Genomic DNA, 21506 nt, shown 5'->3' on the forward strand with positions numbered 1-21506 from the left:
ATTATATTTCTCAAATTTTAGATACTTATGAAATAAACCTACCAATCTGTTTTTCCAGAAATTCACTGTGAAACAGAATCAATTAGAATATAAAAGCAAATCCTTTCTTTTTATGCTACACATTAACGAAAAACAAAACAGAAAAGCTATGGAAATGTTGAAATTGTACGGAAATATAAGACCTGCTGCTTCATATGAAGTACATAACATTGGTTACAGAATTATTTATTTATTTATTTATTTTTTGTGGTACACGGGCCTCTCACTGTTGTGGCCTCTCCCGTTGCGGAGCACAGGCTCCGGACGCGCAGGCTCAGCGGCCATGGCTCACGGGCCCAGCCGCTCTGCAGCATGTGGGATCTTCCCGGACTGGGGCACGAGCCCGTGTCCCCTGCATCAGCAGGCAGACTCTCAACCACTGCACCACCAGGGAAGCCCGAATTTTTTTTTTTTTTTTTACTAAAAAATTGAGATTCTGTAAAATGAACTGTCAAATTAAAAAGTTTAACTCTTTTTAAAGTATGTAAGAAAATAAGACCAGTAAATGATTTAAAGGAATCACCTTTTTAGGTCATCTTTAAAATTAATCACAATTTCTATTTGGAATTGATGAGAACTAAGATTTTAAAAATAGGGATATTCCAGTGCCAAAGTACACTAGAATAAGATAATTAAACATGACCAATTTCAAGAAAATGACTAATTTTGAAATTAACTTCCAAACAGTGATTTCGCTATGCTATTTTTATTAGCCACATCACTCTATATAAATGTCCTGTAAATATACAATTAAACAGGACATTCTAGTGATTTAATCAATGAAGTAAGAGTAGATGGTCAAAAGGAAATGGCAGGTCTATCTGTTTAGGAAAAATAAAAAACTGCCTAATGCCCAGGGATTGAAACTAAGTTCTCAAAGGGCAAGCAGGTATTTTGTACCACCTTGAGAACTATCTATGTAGTGACCTGGTATATTGAGGATTTGCTCTGATTGTCTGAAGAGACATTCTAATAACCCTGTCAAAGCTCCTGAGCCATCTCCAAGCCTCCCCTAAACTATCTGGCTGTCAAATTTCTGGAAACAAGAAAAGGCCCTCCCAGGGCACCTAAAAGCAACTGCCTTACTCCTCTGGAATCTGAACAACAAAGCCCTGCACCTAAACAACAATGCCAGGTGTTTTCTTCCACAGAGGCACTAAGAAGTCCACTCTAAAAAAGGCCTGATGCCTCTTCTCCAACTCTGGGTAAGTCTCAGCAAAAAATGTCCCTATTCAGTCTCTCAATGATACAATCCCATTAGATTTACTTTATAAACATTTTCAAAATCTGACTATGACTCACTATTTTAATTTCATTTTATTTTATATTTATTTATTTACTTGGCTGCACTGGGTCATTTGTTGCAGCACATGGGATCTTCGTTGTGGCATGCGGTATACCCTGACCAGGGATGGAACCCAAGCTCCCTGTGTTGGGAAGGCGGAGTCTTAACTGCTGGACCACCTGGGAAGTGCCTGACTCACTGTTTTTAACATGATCATTTTAGTCTGAGCCACCATCACCTCTGTATTATGGCAATAGCCTCCTAAAGAGTCTCCCTGCTTCTTGCCCCTGTGACAGTGTGTATACTCTACATAGGAACTAGAATGACCTTTTCAAAACAGCTCAAATCCTGTCAGTCCTATGCTCAAAATCTACCCATCTCATTCAGTATTAAATCCACTGGTCTACAGTGTTTCATGGGTTCCACCTCCCACCTCTCTGACTTCATCTTCTACTATTCATTCTCTTAGATCACTCTTTTTCAACTACATGGACCCCTGTTTTTGCTCAAACACACTGAGCATGCTTCCTCCTTAGGGCCTTGCCACTTGTTCTTCCCTCTTCATAAAATGCTTCCTCCCAGATATCTGAATGGTTTGTTCCCCTAATTTCCTTCAGGTCTCTCTATTCAAATATCATATTATGGGGGGATGTTTACAATCTGTTTTTCCCCCCCAGTAGATTGAAAACTCCAGGAAAACAAGAGTGTAGTCTGTTTTGTTCAATATTTTATGTTTGGTGCCTGAAACAATGCCTGACACACAGTAGGCACTAATAAATATTTGTGGAAGAAATAAATGTATAAAGTGGAAATAATACATTCAGTTTAATATAAGTGGGGCTGAAACTGGTTCCCTATTTGTTAGCTTACCATTCTTCTTTAGAAATAATTGAAACCAATATTCTAAATAAATGAATAGTAGTTTAAAAATTCCAATGAGAAGCAGTTAGACTATAAATGACTCTATGAACTAGACAAGTAACTACCCCCAAAGAGCAAACATTATTTAAAAAGTGTTAGAGAAACCTAAATCCTCACTAGGCTTGGTGGCTAAACCACACACAGACGTTCAATATCACAGCTTTGAAATAACATCATTACATGTCCTAAGAAAAATCACTTTGTATTCACTATAGTACAGCCTAACGTACACTGCTATAAAAGGAACTCTAAATAAAAAATGTTCCAGAAATTTCATGTAGTCAGCATGATGTTGGGATATTTACAAATGTGGTTAGAAATGCAATAATCTCTTAAATTTGTTCTTTTTGTGTGTGTGTGTGGTACGCGGGCCTCTCACTGTTGTGGCCTCTCCCGTTGCGGAGCACAGGCTCCGGACGCACAGGCTCAGCGGCCATGGCTCATGGGCCCAGCCGGTCCGCGGCATGTGGGATCATCCCGGACCGGGGCACGAACCCGTGTCCCCTGCATTGGCAGGCGGACTCCCAACCACTGTGCCACCAGGGAAGCCCTAATCTCCTAAATTTGGTAACACATCTTTCATATTCCCTTAACCACTCAGTTACCCATTGTATTAATTTCTACCTTGCCAATATTTTGAGTAACTATCCCTTGCTCTGATTCAGGTCCTGTGTATTGCTTATTCTTCTATTATGTTCCATGCCAATCCACAGTTAACACTGCCAGCACAATTATCTTGCCATAAATACAAGTTGGATCACATCCATTCACTTTTAAAATATGATCCTCTGCTGCCTCAGGAATAACACTCACACTCCTGAGGTGGCATTCTTCGTGGTGGCCTCAATCTACTTTTTTCAGCTTCAATACTGAATACTATATTTCTCAGAAAACTCAATGCTTGGGATTCCCTGATGGCACAGTGGTTAACAACCTGCTTGCCAGTGCAGGGGACACAGGTTCGAGCCCTGGTCCAGGAAGATCCCACATGCTGTGGAGCAACTAAGCCAGTGTGCCACAACCAGTGAGCCGGCACTCTAGAGCCTGTGAGCCACAACTACTGAGCCTCTGTACCACAATTACTTAAGCCCACGCATCTAGAGCCCGTGCTCCACAACAAGAAAGCCCGTGCACAGCAACAAAGACCCAATGCAACCAAAAATAAATAATGAATAAATAAATAAAAATTAAAAAAAAGAAAACTCAATGCTCCAGCCTCATGAAGACATTAGTCATTCCCCAAACATGCCAAGCCTTGTCACACATTCATATTCTACTCCTATTGCTTCCTAGTCCTAGAATATCCTCCCTTATCTTTTCCCCCACCTACTGAGTTTCTAATTTTGAATCAGTCTAAGATCGAATGTCCTCTCTTCTGAGAAGTGTTCTCCATCAACTAAGTCAATATTAATCACACTTCTTCAGAAAGTAATTTGTACTTACTTTGTCTTCAACATTGACATTTACTTTTCACGTATACCCTACCAATAAAACTTTATAACAGGGAACATACCTCGTTCATCTCTATGTACTTCTGGTACTTCGCAGAAGTGTGGTATTTTGCATTCAAATGTCTAAGTAGCTAAGGCACATATAAAATTAGGGCATTCACATGACAGTCCGTCATAAGAATTCAGTTAACTAGAGATGGGTTAAAAAAAGAAATTCAAAGTAGAAGAGGAATGTCTAGCAATCTACGTAGATCTCCAAGAATTAGTAAAATAATAATAATTATTATTATTTTAAAAGTATTATGTTTAATAAGTATTATTTTTAAACGCAGATTGCAAATATGCTGGAGGCAATCTCAAAACTGAACTAGTGAGTTCAGCTTCCAACATGATGTACTATGCTCCTACAGACAGCTACTATAAATTCTGGAGAAAAAATATAAATATAAAACAAACTACATAAAGACTCCACCTTAAGAGTAAACCTAAAGGGTCTACCAGGAAAATGAACAAAACCAGGCTGATTCTGGATGGGAATATAAACTTGGAAGAAGAGACCAGAATGAGTTTCTCCTTTTAACAGCTTTAGGGATCAGCACAAGTGAGTTTCCCATTTTAAAGCTTCATCCCGCAGGCAAGCAGCAGCCACAGCACGCAAGAACTAAAATTCCAATAGAAAACTTACTATCTTTCTGGATAGAAGAAAAACAGGAAAGAGCAGGACAACCATAATCACCAGAAAGTAAGGACAGAATCCCCAAAAGAAGAGAGGCAGAAAAGATGAGTCCCAAATTTTGGGCACATCTCTGCTCAAGTCTTTGGATGAGACCTGACGTACACATTCACAGGGCAGTTTGCACTTGAGGCTGAAAGAATCAAATCAAATTGAGATTTGAGCAGCTGCTAACCTCAGGCAAGATCGAATTTTCACTCTGAGTGTGATCCAATTAATGGCTCACTAAAACACAGAAATCAAAACTCTTTGGAGGAACATAAAAGAAACCAAAATTTCCACAAATAACATTCATGATATCTATAACACAAGCCAAAACTCCTTGACAATGAAATGTGACCCAATCTCAAAGAAAAAGATAATCAAGAGGCCAACTTCAAGATGACACAGCTACTGAGATTTTCAGACAAGGGCATTAAACCAGGTACCTTACTATACCCAATCAAGTAAAGGACATATGCTTGTAATGAATGAAAAGACTGGAAATCTCACAGAGAAAAAGAAAACACACACACATACACACAAAAAACAAATGAAAGTTTTAAAAATTAAAATATCTGAAGTCTAAAAAAAAAATTATTGGATGGGTTTAAGAAAGGAATGGAGATGACAGTAAAGAGTGAATGAATTTGATGACAGATCAACAGAAATAATTCAATTTGACAAAAAATTAAAAGAAAATAAACTGGGTCTTAGAGACCTAAAGGAAGATATTAAAAAGTCTAACATAGAGAGAGTCTAATAAGAGATGAGTAAGTCTAATAAATCTAATAAGAGAACAAAGAGACTAGGGTAGAAAAAATTTTTGAAGAAATAATGGCCAGAAAATTCATAAATGTGGTTAAAAGACACAAATTTACCAGTTAAGGACACTCTGTAAACCCAAAAGGATAAATATTAAGAAAACAGGATACCATAGTCAAATTTCTGACAACCAAAAATACAGAGAAAACCTTGAATGTGGACAGAAAAAGGACACATTACATACAGAAGAACAACAATTCAAATACTGCAGACTTGTCTTTAGAAACTATGAATGTCACCAGATGTGGAAACACATCTTTAAAGTACTGAGGCATGGGGATCTCAGCCAGAATAAAAATATCCTTCAAGAATGGAGATAAAATACATTTTCAAATAAAATAAAATTAAGAATTTGTTACCAGCAAAACTTCAGTACAAAATACTAAAAGAAGTTCTTCAAGCTGAAGGATATGTTATCAGAGAGAAACCTGAATCTTGAGGAAGGAAAAAAGAACATGAGAAATAGTAAATATAAGAAACTTTTTTTTTTCTTTTAACTTCTTTAAAAGTTATTTATATAAAAATTGTAACATTCTCTCACAGGAGTTACAATGTATTTAGCTGTAATACATATGACAAATATAGCATAAAAGAAGGCAGGGGTGGGGAAAAATAGACCTATAAGGTTACAAGATTTCTACATTTTATGTGAAACGGTAGAATATTAACTCTAAACTGACTGGGAGAAGTTAAGTTAATGACATATATAACCTGAGAGAAACTACCAAAGCGGAAAAAAATGCAGAGGCATCACTAAAAAGCCAACCAATAAATTAAAATGGAGTCCTAAGAAATAGCCAAATCCAAAAGAAAGAAATACATTTGAACAAAATATAGAAAGAAAAAACAGAAAACAAATGAATTAGTACACCTTAATCTAACCATACAATAAAACATTCCATTTTTGTCTGAGGAGGAAGACAAACAGAGAAGCATCAAACAGATACTACTCATTTCAATGAGAACACACCTCATTGCTCTGTGAGCTCACAAAGTTCATGCTGTTGCTCTTCTTCAACAAGACAATTATATTTGGGTTTGGTGCGGGAAAAGAAAGATGAAAATATTACATTGCCCTTGCACATTAAACAAAAAACATACAGTACCACACCACTGTGAAAACTGCATACAGAAGTTTTTAGGTTGTTTATTTTTATAGTACCCATCAGGATCATAAGTCAGTACCAATAAAGCAGCTTCTGCATAAGTACATTTTGGTGGATTTTTGCTGATTACCTAACACAATTTGCTATTTAAAAACAGCTGTGTGAGCAATTACTATTCTTAATTCCACAAACAATTCTATTCATTTCCTGTAATAAGGCCTGTGTACTCCCTGCGTTCAAGTCTTAGACCATTAATTCCTGTAATGGCAACACACTCTGCCTCTCTCAAAGGAACTCTGTAAGAATTTTTCCATCGTGTTTTCCTCATATTTTAAAATCCCATCCTCATATACTCTTCAAACTCCCACTCATTTATTTCTAAATTCACAAAACAAAAATTTACATTGACTACCTTCACTCCTTTCAATTTATGCACTTACTCATTAATGAATCTCTTGCTAGTATCTAGCCTCTTCCTAGACCACACCAGCAAAACCCAATGCCAGTCACAAAGAAGGCTCTCAGTAAACATTTGTTTATATGATAAAACTGAACTCTTTCATGTCATCAAAGGTTATTCTAATCATAAAGCATAAAGGCCCCTTCTTGGTCTTAATTTCTTAGATCTCTATTGAAGAGGTCTACAAATTTCTCCTATAAACAGCCGAACAGTAAATATTTTATGTCTGTGGGTCATACCCTCTCTTTACCAACTGTTCAACTCTACTACTGTAGCACAAAAGGAGTCAAAGGCGATATGTAAACAAATAAAGAGTAACTGTATTCCAATAAAACTTTATTTATAAAAACAGGTGATGAACCATGGACCATATTTTGCCTACCCCTGCTCTATGGCATCCAATACTGTTAACCACCTTGCCTCCCTGGGATTTGCTGACAATAACCTTTGGGCCCCTATTTCTATATATTAACACTTCCCCTTCTAGTGAAAAACTAAAAGTACCTGCTCTTCATTCCAAGAACTTCTCAATTTATGCTCTACCCCTTCAACTGCTCACTCAGTTTTATGATTTTGACCATCCCATCTGAATGATCAATTTCAAAATGCACACTCCCAGCTTTAAGCTCAGTTCTGTATTTTGCATCTTGAATCATCAAATTCCTGCTGGAAGCTTTCATTCAGCTCTCCTGCCATCATCTTAAACCCATATCTGAAACTAGACTTTTCACATACCCTTCACTTCCTCATATGCCTTTGGACCCTAATTATTAATATTTCTAATACTACAGGTAGTACTATAATAGTTCAGGTCAACCTGGCATCATCTTTGATTTTCTCTTCTCTTCTCCCTCCACTATCCCTATACTGAGTATTCTTTATGAATGTCTCCTGAAGCAGCTTTTCCATTCCTACTACCATCTTTTTATTCTGAGCTTTTATGATATCCTACTTAGACTCTTTTGCTAGAGTCTCTCTGAATCTCCCTAAAACACTATTTCAAAATATTTAACCTAATAATAGCCTGCCATTGTAGTCTTCCTAAAACAAATCTTCAAAACATATTACCCCCAGATTTAAAAAGTAAACACTTCCAGTGCCCCACCACCAACAGAATTAATCCAAAATTCTTCAACCTGAAACTGAATATTTACTCCTCTGTTCCACAAATGTTTACCATCAATTGTGCTAGGTTTTGTCCCTCCTATGTTTAAAGCCTTTGAAAACCCAGTTACAATTGCCTCACTGCTTCCAACCCTAATAGTCAAAAACGCTAATTTCCTATTATGGCATACACAGTGTCATGCTCTAGGGAGGACTCTAGGCACTGTTGACAGAGACATGCACAAGACACAGAAACCCTGCCCCTCAAGGAGCTGTCATTCAGTGTTTTGCATTCAAACTCATCTGTAACCATGAGGCACATTCATTGTACACAGTACTATTCATGAACACTTATTGCTCTTATTATTCCTCTTGGCACTTCTATCTCCTCTACACTTAATTCTTACTGATTTTATGCTCACTTTAAATTCCACCTCTGCTGTAAAACATGACCAACCTCCTTAATCCTTACTAGGTCCTCTCTTTAATATTTATACTTATAAATCTACATCGCACAGCACAGAAGTTATATTGTTCTTAAGAGAACACCATCCAACATGGGGTCTCAAATTAATTTAAGACCAAAGACCACATTCAGCCCTCATTCTGTTTCACCTGCAGTGCTAAATACATAGGAGACACTCAATGAAAAAGTTTTTGTGTACAAAATGACACTGCTAATTAATATATGGACAGATTTTCTAGTAGCAGCTACAGCTTTTACTTACCTACTTACATTCACTTTCCCCAGTCCCACGATGAACAGTATGAGTTTGCAAAAGAGCATTCATAAGGGATACAACTGATGACCAAAGCACAGAACAAAGGTAACCACATCAAGAAGACACTCAAATGAAACACCTGACATTAGCTCAGAGCTCTAATGGAATGAACTAAAACTCTCTTGTTCATACTCACAGGTATTTATTACAGTAACATGTAAGCAAAAATTACTGCCATGTAAAGATTTCTAAATTTTATACTCTCATAATTAGTGTCTAGCCCTTAAAAAATTGAATTTAAGTAATTTAAAAACATCTACAACTTATGAAGGTGAATAATTACATCAAAACACTCCCCCACCATCCAACTTTTAGAGCTATTAAACTAGTTGAAAAAGTTGAACATTGCCTATGTAATAAATAAAGCATACCACTCTCTTCTTAAATTGAAGTATAGCTGACTTACAATATTGTGTTAGTCTCAGGTGTACAGCAAAGTGATTCAGTTATACATATGCTTTTTCTCAGATTCTTTTCCATATAATATCTTCTTTATCCATCTGCAATATAATTATTCTCCAGTCTGTGGGTGCCTACCCAGGGGTATGGGACTTAATTATATCATGAGTCCACTCCCCTACCCATTTCATTGTTGTCCCTTCTTCATGTCTTTAGTTGTAGATCTTTTCTGGTAGGTTCTGTTCCTTTTCACTGACAGTTGTTCTGCAGGTATTTGTGAATTTTGGTGTATTTGTGAGAGGAGGTAAGCTCAGTGTCTTTCTACTCCGCCATCTTGGCCCTGCCACCCATATCACTCTTGAAATCTCAGAGTATTTTTAGTTTAAAAGTAAAGGACTGGTTATCAAAATTATTTACCAGGAACTTAAAATTTACATTAAAAATCATCTCTATTATATAACAGAATATAATCTGGACAGAAAAATAAGATCTGCACCCCAAATATTACATATTGCCTGTGGGCATGGAAAATGATATACTTTGCAAAACTGGCAGTTTCTTAAAAGATAAAAACACATACATCCTTTAACACAACAATACTATCCCTAGGTATTTGTGCAAGGTAAAGTGAGAAAGAAGTACACCCACAAGGAGTCTTTTACATGAATATTAAGGATAGTATTCATAAGAGCTAAAACTGGAAATAATCCAGGTACCCATCAATAAAAAAGATGAATAAAGGAACTGTGGTTTATTCATTCAATGTAATACTGCTCAACAATACAAAAAAAACCAGACTAGTGGTGCATGCAACGACATGCATAAATTTTGAAAACATTATGCTTAATAAAAGATACCAGATACCAAAGATTGATTTCATTTATATGTTGACCTACAACAGAAAAAACAAAATCATAGTCATAAAAATAAAGATTGTGGATGCTTATCAGGTAGAGAGTTGACAAGGAAGGAGTAAAAGGGATATAAATGGGGTGAGGAAAATGTTTTATAAAACAACAAAATGTTCCTAAGTTTATTCAACTGAAAATAACAATTATAAACTGTGGACCAAACTTTTAAAAACAACTGTTTAAAGACAAGGAAGAATGAACAAAAGGAGGCAAAAACTGAAAAGGATCTGATCAGTGAAAAAATATAACCAGACTCACTAGGTAAGATCCAAATCTTTATGATTTGTCTGATGAGGGCATTTCCCAGGCAGCATGGCATGTGGTGGCTAGATAAGCAGAAAGCCACTATTTTCTTTGCTTAAGGAAGGAGCCAAAACATAGAATTTGGGAATGCCAGTGTGGCTGGAAATTAAGGAGGGAAACAAAGAAAGGAGAAAGCCACAGTTGGGTTTCAACTGCTGGGTACCAGGGAGGAAAGTAATTAGAGGGGGCTTGATAAATAATTTGAGCTTTCCACAGGCCTGCCTTAACAAAGCATAAAATCAAGCCTCAAGATAACTGACCAAAAATGTTTAACTACTTACAAATAATGTAAATTCTTATTTGTTTTATAGAGCAAAAACAAAACTCTGCAGATGAAGAGAAACTAAAACCTCTATAACACATCTTCTACATTGAAAAATATGAAATAAAAAATTAATAGATGTGTGGAGAAATTAAAATGTGACCTATAGTCTAGGAAACACATTCCATACAGCCACATCTCAAGATGACAGATGTTGGAATAAGCAGAAAATGATTTTAAAACAGCTATTATAAGTATTGAAAGACTTTAAGAAAAAGATGGTCAAAATGAAGGAACAGATGGAGACTCTCAATAAAGAAAAGCTTTTGAAAATGGGAATTGCAGAATTTAAAATTACAATAACTGAAATAAAAAATTTGCTGAATAAGCTTAACAATGAACTGGAACCAGAAGAAGAAATGGTAAGTGACATTGAACATAAAAAATATTGGGAAAAAAAGAGTAGAGCTTTAGCTACCTGTTAGACCATACTAAATGGTCTAAAATACATGTAATCTGAGTATCAGAAGGAGATGAGAGAAAAAATGAGGCAGATTATATATCTGGAGTAAAATTTGGCAAAAAGTTTCCCATATCAGTGAAAAACATCAACTTGTATGCAAATCTAATGAGCTCAGCAATTCTAAGCAGGAGAAATTTAAATACTAACAAAGCACAACTTGGAATGAAGAGTTTAAAATTTTAAAACAAGAAACATACTAGTACCATAGTCAAGTGATAGCTTTAGAAACAGTAGTGGGTACCAAAAGCAAATGATCCCCAATATTAGATACCATAAGAGAAAGAGACACTGACTTCTAAGGTATTCTTTGAAGTTCAAATAGAAGTCTACACATGTGTGGCAAGGATGACATGGTGACTTGATATAAAAGCACTAACCTGGTCTTTGCTGAAGCAATAGAAAGCAAACATCTATAAGTTTTTTCCTTTAGGGGCTTCCCTTGTGATGCAGTGTTTAAGAATCTGTCTGCCAATGCAGGGGACACGGGTTTGAACCCTGGTCCGGGAAGATCCCACATGCCGCGGAGCAACTAAGCCCATGCATCACAACTACTGAGTTTGCACTCTAGAGCCCGTGAGCCACAATTACTGAGCCTGTGTGCCACAACTACTGAAGCCCGCATGCCTAGAGCCCGTGCTCCGCAACAAGAGAAGCCACTACAATGAGAAGCACGCGTACCAAAATGAAGAGCAGCCCCCGCTCGCCACAACTAGAAGAAAGCCCACGCACAGCAACGAAGACCCAATGCAGCCAAAAATAAATAAGATAAAATAAATAAAACATTTTTTTAAAATGTGTAAAATCCAAGCCTTACCTTTCCATTACCTTTCAAACATTATCTATTCCTACAATCAATATCTCTCTTTTTCCAATTTTGGGACTGGCAATATGGAATAAAATGAATGATTATTACTAATGCAAACATCACAATGCTATCATATATTTAAAATAATAATGCTTTGAAAAACTGTACAAAGAACTTAAAGAAAGACTGTTCATATGATTAATTCTTTCAGAGGTTCCTGAGAAATTAATGCATAAAAACTTCACCATAAAAGTGAAATACTATTTTAAATTAATATAAAATTAAAAGTGAATTTTATCATATTATGAGCATATTTGGTCTTATGTACATAAAACTGTAAATTTGTGGGTTCCTAGAGAAGAATAAGTCAAATAAACAGCAGCATAACAATGTTAGGTTGGTACAAACCAAAATGATATAATAAAAAAAACTATCCAAATGATAGAGAGTGCATGCTTTTTGTAAAACAGGAAAGGGATCTCGGTCTTTCACCATGGTTTAACTTCAGTGGAACAATGTGAGTGGTGGCTCAAGGTTGGTAAATTCTTCCAATTACACCCAGGAGATAAAACTAAATCTAAAGGGTGAGAAGGTAAATGCAATGTTATTTTTGAAAATTTAATGCAAGTAAAAGGTAGAAAATTTTATGTTGTTAAAATGTGATTTATATCCAGTGTTTAAAGGAAAGGTTTATTCAGCTGAGGGTAAATTTTGTCTACAAAATTTTCAGAAATATTTGTTTTCCCTCACAATCCAAATAAAGCAGAAGAGGGGAAAGTCAAGAATAATTTTTTAATACCTCTGTGCTATTGCAGTAAGATACTACCGTCTAACACTTAAAAGCTGATCTTCAGTTTCTGCTCAAGGTGAAGATCTCCATAATCCAATCAATCTGTGGTCATTCAGCACCATTACAATTTCTTATATTAAGCATCTCTACTAAACTACTAAAATTATTATTATTTTTTAAATGGATTTATTTATTTATTTTTGGCTGTGTTGGGTCTTCGTTTCTGTGTGAGTTCTTTCTCTAGTTGCGGTGAGCGGGGGCCACTCTTCATCGCGGTGCGCGGGCCTCTCACTGTCGCAGCCTTCTCTTGTTGCGCAGCACAGGCTCCAGACGCGCAGGCTCAGTAGCTGTGGTGCACGGGCTTAGCTGCTCTGCAGCATGTGCGATTTTCCCAGACCAGGGCTTGAACCCGTGTCCCCTGCATTGGCAGGCAGATTCTCAACCACTGCGCCACCAGGGAAGCCCTAAAATTATTATTTTTGAATAGTTTTAAGTGTATGAAATCGTTATCCTGTTCAGTATTTCTGAAAATAAGATTGTAACTGATACACAAATAGAAGACAGCCTAATCTAACAGAATGGTATAGAGACCCAGAGTTAGCAAATACAGGTTAAGAGGTTAAAATCTCACAATTTTGCTCTATAAACATCTATGATAAAATAACCTATCTGTACCTCTGAGAATAATTTAAAACGTTTCCCAAGTATCATTCAGAAGGCCTTTCAGGTATTTAAAACCCTACGGAAAAAGTGATGTCAATGGTAAAATGCTGGCAAAATACTTTTAGTTGACAATATTTCCTTAAGTCGGCACCTATTCATTCGAACTTCGTGGCATTTGGCTGAGTTAGCCATTATTCGCCCCTTAAAACCCTAAACCCAAAGAAGTTGTAAAGATAAAATGCATAGTTTAAATGGATTTCTCCCTATGAGCAAGGAACTAGACTTAGCTTCGTGACCTCCTCAATTATGTCATTAACAAGATAGGGGAAAGGATGGGTAAAATATGAGGAGTTTATAAATTGTTCAGAGCTGCTTTGATAGAGAAGAGGAAGAGAAAATAACTATACTTAGATTTCATAGTGATCAAAAACAGATCTGTCTTCCACCAACTCAGCAAATAAGCACACACTCAATTCTAAGTAATATATTGCCTTGTTTTATGTATCCCCTTGTTAGTCTCAAAGTGAAAAGGCTTGAATTGCACTGATTTGATTTACTCAATTCTGTATCTGCATACAATACCAAATATCTTAATTATCTGGTATTCTTCTCACCTCTTCTCAACATCTGAATCTCTGGTCTAGTTTTTCCTCCAGACCTTCAAACCAGCATTCCTATCTTTGATCACGTTAGCTTTCAAAGCTCCTACTATCCCAGGAAAACCACTCAATTTCTCCCTTGGTGTGCCTTCACTTAGAGTAAGTTATTTATTCATAGAGTGAAGAAAACTTAACACATTCTAAACATTTAATATATTTATTCCAGAAGTTTTAAGAGTGCCTGAAAAAATGGATCTAGTTGATTTCCTTCTATACCCAATTTCACTACTTAGTCTCTAACTCTGTCCTTTCAGCTCAACAAAGCATATCAGGAAACTACCAAAGCCATATCCAGAAAATAATGCTCAGTCAGATGGACCCAAGCACAATCCGAGGCTTTTCCATTTACTAGGTATGTGATGACTCTGTCTCTTCTTCTATAAAATGGGGTTTAATAATAGTATATAACTCACAGACTGAGGATGAGAATTAAATAAGATGATACTTATTAGATACTCAGTATAGTGTCTGTCACACAGTAAATGCTCAATAATATAAGCTGTCTGAAACTGCAGAGATGGCCTTTTAATTCTCATTGTTAGAAAACTCATTTGGCAGTCTTGCCACATGAGAAAAATTGTGGAAGGTCGGTATCTGTTGTTTAACGAACTGACTGGATCTAGGTTGTATTTCCCATTTGTGGTATTACCTTTTCCAGTATGAGTTCCTCTCTGACCGGAATAATGATAGCCTGCTGGGGTAATAATCTTCCTCAACATGGATGATTGATTATTCATAGTAAATGACGTCATCTCTCAAAGTCTAACCACAGAGTAGAACACTGACACAAGGTGAAGCCCACTGTGAAGGTACTCAGGCTGCAAAGACATTCAAGTTTATGCCAAATCAACTTCATTTTTTCCCTGCTTTTATGAGACAAAACCCTAGAAAATAAAAAAGAAGTAGTACAGTCGGCTCTCTGTATCTGCAGGCTTATCATCTGCAAATTCAACCAACCATGGATGGAAAATAGTTGAGGAAAAAATCCCCGAAAGTTCCAAAAAGCAAAACTTCCATTTGATGTACACTGGCAACTATTTATATAGCATTTACATTATATTTACAACTATTTAGATAGCATTTACATTGTATTAGGTATTATAAGTAATCTAGAGATGACTGAAAGTATATGGCAGATGTGCATAGGTTATACACAAATACTATGCCATTTTACACAAGGGACTTGGGTATCCATGGATTACGGCATTCCAGCACAGTCCTGGAATCAATCCCCTGGAGATACCGAAGGATGACGGTATCTTCATACACTGGAGGAGTGGGCGAAGGAGTCAAGGTAGTAGGCCAAACAGTTCAAATTGTAGGACTTAAATGTCACATCTTTTTCTTTGCCTCAGTTTCCTCATTTGTGAAAATCAGATAACAATGGCTCTGCCTACTTAAATGAGACAGCATGTAAAATGCTTGGAAAGCACCTTGCATGTAGTAGTTTCTTAGTGTTTACAATGACCTATCCTCACAAAACCGTTCCCCTACAGTGTTTTAGTGTGTTATTTTAAAAGATTAAGGTAACACAAGACAGAAAATACTATCATTAAGTCACTCACTGTTTTGTACAATTACCTAATCATGACTCTTTCCACAATTTAACAATTTCTATTCAATAAGCATTTACTGAAGGTCTACTGTGAGTTAGGAACCATACTTTGTCATTCACTCCCCCACCAACAAGTGTCTCTTATTTGCTTTTTACATCTTCCCTGTGGTAGGCCATCAGCCCCACAAATTATGAAGCAAGTTAAAGTCAATAAAGCAGATGAAGTGCTCCCCCCTCCATAAATGCCTTTACATTTTATATCCACTGACTTAAAGACATATATGTATGTGGAAATCATAACAAATCTATGAACCCTGGAAAATACTGAATTCTTTTCAAGCATAAGATGTTGCCCCAAAAATGGTGCTAGAAGAAATTAACCTGAAAATCCCATGTGACTGAGAGTCAGAATGAAAAGCTTTAACTCTAACAAAGTAAAGGATGCTTTAATTTTGGCCACAAAAATGTGTAAAAGCAAGACTGATTTTAAAAATTTAGAATAGCTTTAGAAAAGAAGAAAAATCAGTAAAGTGAATCAATCACAGATCTGGAACGCTCTCTGAGCATGATGATTCATTCAACAAGTAGAATGTATGCCCTGTAAGAGCTTCTCTAATGAACAAAAAGTTCATTAAAATGAAAATAATTAATCAATGGTGTAAGAAGTGTTAAACTATATTTTTAAAATCCACAGATAAATTCTTAAATAATAAAAAATTTAAAGCCCAGTAGAGTCATGTGGCTCATTATTGCAGATTTAATATAATGTGCTCTTACTCATGTCTACGTTCTCATAAATGCAATAATGCAATTGTTATATCCCATTTTTTCCTCCTAGCATCTCTGCTTTTTTCACTTTTCCCATTTAGTTTAAAAGGTTTTTTTTTTTTGACAGTTTCCAATTTGGAACTGTCCAATCTGAATGTACAAAACCATTCTACCTTATTTTTCTCTTTTATCTATTAAGCTTCTTTTAATAATAGTTTCTTTCCATCACAGTTTTAAGTAAAAAAGCAAGATACAAATTGCATGTTTACTATGATAACTACTTAAAAACAATGCCTAAGGGGAAAAAAACTGGAGGGAAATACAAAAAGTACTAATAGGTTCATTTAAAAAGTTGGATTGTTATTTGCTTCCTTTTTTCTGTTTTCAATTTTTCCTGAAATAAGGTTCCATCATTTGAAAAATTTTTAATGAGTTTATATAATTTAAAAATAAGCTTTTCTCAAATTTACAAGACAGAAACAGACTCACAGACACAGAAAACAAACGTATGGTTACCAAAGGGGAAGGGGGAGGAAGGATAATTTAAGAATTTGGGATTAAATTATATATATTATTATATATAAAACAGATAACCAACAAGGACCTTCTGTATAGCACAGGGAACTACACTCAATGTCTTGTAATAACCTATAATGGAAGAGAATGTAAAAAAAGAATATGTATATTTACATGTATGTATAACTGAATCACTTTGCTGTACAACTGAAACTAACACAACACTGTAAACAAACTATACTTCAATAAATTTTTTTCAAAAAGAATGGCTTTTACACAGGGAACTGTATTCAATATCCTGTAATAAACCATAATGGAAAAGAATATGAAAAAGAATATATATACATATGTACGTATAACTGAATCACTTTGCTGTACACCTGAAACTAACACAACACTGTAAAACAACTATACTTCAATAAAATAAATTAAAAAAATAAAAAATAACGTGGTTTTTTTTTAAATCTTAAGTTAAACCAAAAGCAATCACTGGGCAAATACAGACCTCTTTCCAGTCTAACATACATTATCATTTAAACATGTATATATTTAAATATTTTCTCTTAATTATGCACAATTCAAATGCAATCACAAACACATCAAGAAATTAAGTATCTTTTACTTCACAGAAATTTCATCAACTTAAATACTGCTTTAAGTGAATTAAGAACACTTAGTTTCTCCAAAGAACACATACAAATGGCCAACAAGTGTATGAAAAGATTCTCAAGATCATTAATCATCAAGGAAATGCGAATCAAAACCACAATTAGATATTACTTTGCACCTGTTAGGAGAGCCCTTATAGAAAACAGAACAAAACAAAACAAAACAAAAAAACAGAAAATATGTATCAGCAAGGATGTGGAGAAATTGGAACCCTGTATATACTGTTGGTGGGACTGTAACAATATGGAGGAAAACAGTACAGAGGTTTGTCAAAAAATGTAAAATAGAACTACCATATTATCCAGCAATCCTGTTTTTTCTGGGTATTTATACAAAAGAACCAAAGACAGAACCTCAAAGAAATACCTGCACTCTCAAGTTCACTGCAGCATTATTCACAATAGCCAAGAGGTGTAAACAACATGAATACCCACCCATAAATGAATGGATAAAGAAAACACAGTACATTCATACAACAGAACACTATTCAGCCTTGAAAAAGGGAAATCCTGTCATATACTACAACATAGTTGAACCTAGAGAACACTCTGTTATGTAAAATAAGCTAGTCACAGAAGGACAAATACTGCACGATTCCACTTAGATGAGGTATCTAAAGGAGTCAAATTCACAGAACAGGAAGGTAGAATGATGGTTGCCAGTGGCTAAGGGAAGGGATAAATGAGGTACTGTTCAATGGAAACAGAGTTTCAGTCATGCAAGATGAAAATGTTCTAGAGATTTTGTGTGCAACAATGTGCATACAGTTAACAATACTGTACCTCACACTTAAAATTTTAAAAGGGCATATCTCACGTTAATGTGTTTTTATATTTAAAAGAAAAGAGAACACCTAATACTTCATAAGAAAATTTATATGTAAATAATATCATCCAATGAAGGAGGGGAAACCACTGTTTTTTAAACATAGAAAAATGATGTCCATTTCTTATATCTTATCTCTGTAAGAATGATCTGTTTTCATTCCTTAACTTTATCCTCAAAGAAACCCTTCCTACTTTTGTTTCCTTTCACCCAAGGCCATCTGATGAGCCACAACTGAGTCAGACCCACAACTAGCTAGGCATTCATTTTACTTTATTCCCTGCCGTAAAATAAGGTAAAAGGCATTTTTGTAATTACATCCAGTAAATGGCATACAGGCAAGGGCTAGAAAATGGCAATTATATTCACAATATAAAATATGCTGCAAACATACCAAGAAAGGATTCTAATTATGGGCCCCAATCCAAGACTTTTTTCAAAAATGTGCTCAGTAAACTTTTGATATAATGGTCATGTCTTCTTCTTATGTCACCCAAAATAACTTTCATGAATATGAAGAAAGACAGCTCACTAGTAATGGGATTAGGTAAACAATAAATGGATTTTAACAAAAGTGAAAGGCAGCGTTCTTCATACAAACTAAATGGCTACTATAAATTCGGAAAGACCATTTTCTTATAAAAAAACAAACAAAACAACCCCAAACCTCAATTACTTTTGCTTTTGCATAAGTGATGTCTTTTGTATTTTAACTCCAGCAGTTGCCAAAATAAGCCCATTTACACGTGATGCCTCTCAACTAGCAAATTTACATTTGGATTTTGTTGGCTTTGGACCAAGCATTCTGTTCTCTTCTTTGCACCATTGTTGTTTTCAGGCTTGGCAGTAGCTCTAGATCTTTGTTTAACTTAGTTCCCTTGTCTAACTTCTGCAGTATATACACACTGTAAAATCAGCATGAAACATTTTAGCTTCCATCGCCACAATTAATTCCCACCATGGCAAAGGCTTGCAAAGTATGTTTATGTGGACCCAAAAGAAAAAAACATAGAGAACACAGCACTAATTTCTCCATCTGATGATTTAAAAAGCAATAAGAGAATTATTTGGTTCAGCAGTATGCACAAATGATTTATCATGAAGATCATATCTTTTTTTTTTTTTGCGGTACGCGGGCCTCTCACTGCTGTGGCCTCTCCCGTCGCAGAGCACAGGCTCCGGACGCGCAGGCCCAGCGGCCATGGCTCACAGGCCCAGCCGCTTCGCGGCATGTGGGATCCTCCCAGATCGGGGCAGGAACCCGTGTCCCCTGCATCGGCAGGTGGACTCTCAACCACTGCGCCACCAGGGAAGCCCGATCGTATCCAATTTTAATGTATTAAGAGCTGAGTAATCAGAGATCACCCCAGCAGTCACAGATAAATTTGTTAGGCTGACAAAATTCTCATCTTTCTCTTCAACTCTATGCCCTTCCAATGCATTTTTAGTTTTGTCTAATATTTGACGTCAGGTAGAGTCTTCTGCTTCAAATTCTTCATGTAATTGTGAAAATGACAGCTTAATTCGTTAAACTTAATACCTGAGAGCCTCTTTATAGACTCACATGAGGCGATCATGCAATGGATCAATAATTTTAAAGGAATTTATATAGTATTATGAGTTTGATCTTCAGCATTCTATGGTAAAACTTAAAAATGTGCGTGGATATGCTAAATGCACGTAAAGCACAGAATGTGACTGTAATAACTTCCACAATTCCCATTTATATAATCATGAATAAACTCAGTTCCCTTCATATTCATATTATGACTAAGCCAATCATACTACATGCAATTTTTCACCCTAATTGAGGCAGCAATATTATTAGAAAAATTCAGAAGAATTTTACTGGCTCTGAATTGTGTTTTCTTGTATTTACATCTGATCATGAGACATCCTCAATGTCCTGAGAACTCACAGCCTTTCAAAAATAAATCATAGGGTTAAGACTTTATTTGAAAAGGCTTCTATCTCTTTCTACTAAATACCAGCTTAAAAACAGCTGTTCCTTCATTTGAAGGTTGAGCTCTTCTTCATATTACTTTTGGAGGAAAGGAAAGTCAGTAAAGCTATTTTTCAGAAAGTCAAACTCCTACTATTCAGCCAATTCTTGTGGAACTCCTTTCCATCTGTTCCCTGACATTTCAGTCAGGTTATGCACTTGCCAAAGAACTTTCTTTGGATACTGAATACACTGGTGAAGACAAATGGGGAAAGAATCAATTTACTTGTTACTAAGTATCACTAATTTAAAATATAAACAGCCATCAAGTGTTATGTCAAGATAAGTCTACAAACATACAGTCCATTTTATAAACAATATCAGGAATGTAGACTGAACAAGAAGTTAATGACTCAGAATATTTTTGCTACGTGGTTGCATTAAAGTTTTATTCTATGAGAGAGAGCCAATAAGAACCAATACAGGACTTCCCTGGTAGCACAGTGGTTAAGAATCCACCTGCCAATGCAGGGGACACAGGTTCGAGCCCTGGCCCGGGACGATCCCACACCATGGAGCAACTAAGCCCATGCCCCACAATTATTGAGCCTGTGCTCTAGAGCCCGCGAGCCACAACTACCGAGCCTGCGTGCCACAACTACTGAAGCACGCGTGCCTAGAGCCCATGCTCCACAACAAGAGAAGCCACCAAAATGAAAAGCCCGTGCACCGCAATAAAGAGTACCCCCGCTTGCCGCAATGAAGACCCAACACAGCAAAAAAAAAAAAAAAAAAAGAAAAAGAACGAATACAATCATGTTTTCAAGAAGAGAAGAAAGCTTCTTAAAAGAAAATCATACCACTAGAAAGGAGTTCGGGAATCATTTTGCAAGTAACTTAAAAAGTATTTTAATAATAAAAGCTCTTATTTAGGGAATAAAGTGAAAATAAATATTCAAATTCCATGCTTCAGTATTTATTGGAGAAGCTGATCAAGAAAGATGTAAGTAATTTCTGAAGAAGTCACAAATATAAGATCAAAGAGTAAAAGATAACTGATACAAAGAAATTCTAGGTTTTGATGACAACCAACCATGACTTTTGACAGTCTCAGAGAAATGGGACTGCTAAGTGATTAGAGCTACTGTGTCAGAGGGCATGCAGATTAATAACTCTACTTGTTCTTAGGGAGGTCCAGAAGAAAGCCTAAACTGTACAGATAATTTGGTCT

General features: G+C 36.0%; 1 protein-coding gene and 1 pseudogene across 9 annotated transcripts in view; one reads left to right on the top strand and one right to left on the bottom strand.

Annotated features, from left to right (window-relative positions):
* The window catches only part of TCF12 (transcription factor 12), a 383172-nt gene that overhangs the window by 238534 nt on the left and 123132 nt on the right, over nt 1-21506 (bottom strand). The gene's annotated exons all lie outside the window — the stretch shown is intronic.
* LOC307181864 (Krueppel-like factor 4) overlaps nt 10848-21506 on the top strand; it is a 125166-nt pseudogene continuing 114507 nt past the window's right edge. Inside the window, exon 1 of the transcript in view lies at nt 10848-10982. The product of the transcript in view is annotated as a Krueppel-like factor 4 (transcript). The remainder of the gene's footprint in view (nt 10983-21506) is intronic.

Source organism: Stenella coeruleoalba (genome assembly GCF_951394435.1).
Source record: "Stenella coeruleoalba genome assembly, chromosome: 2".
NCBI classification, from domain to species: domain Eukaryota; kingdom Metazoa; phylum Chordata; class Mammalia; order Artiodactyla; family Delphinidae; genus Stenella; species Stenella coeruleoalba.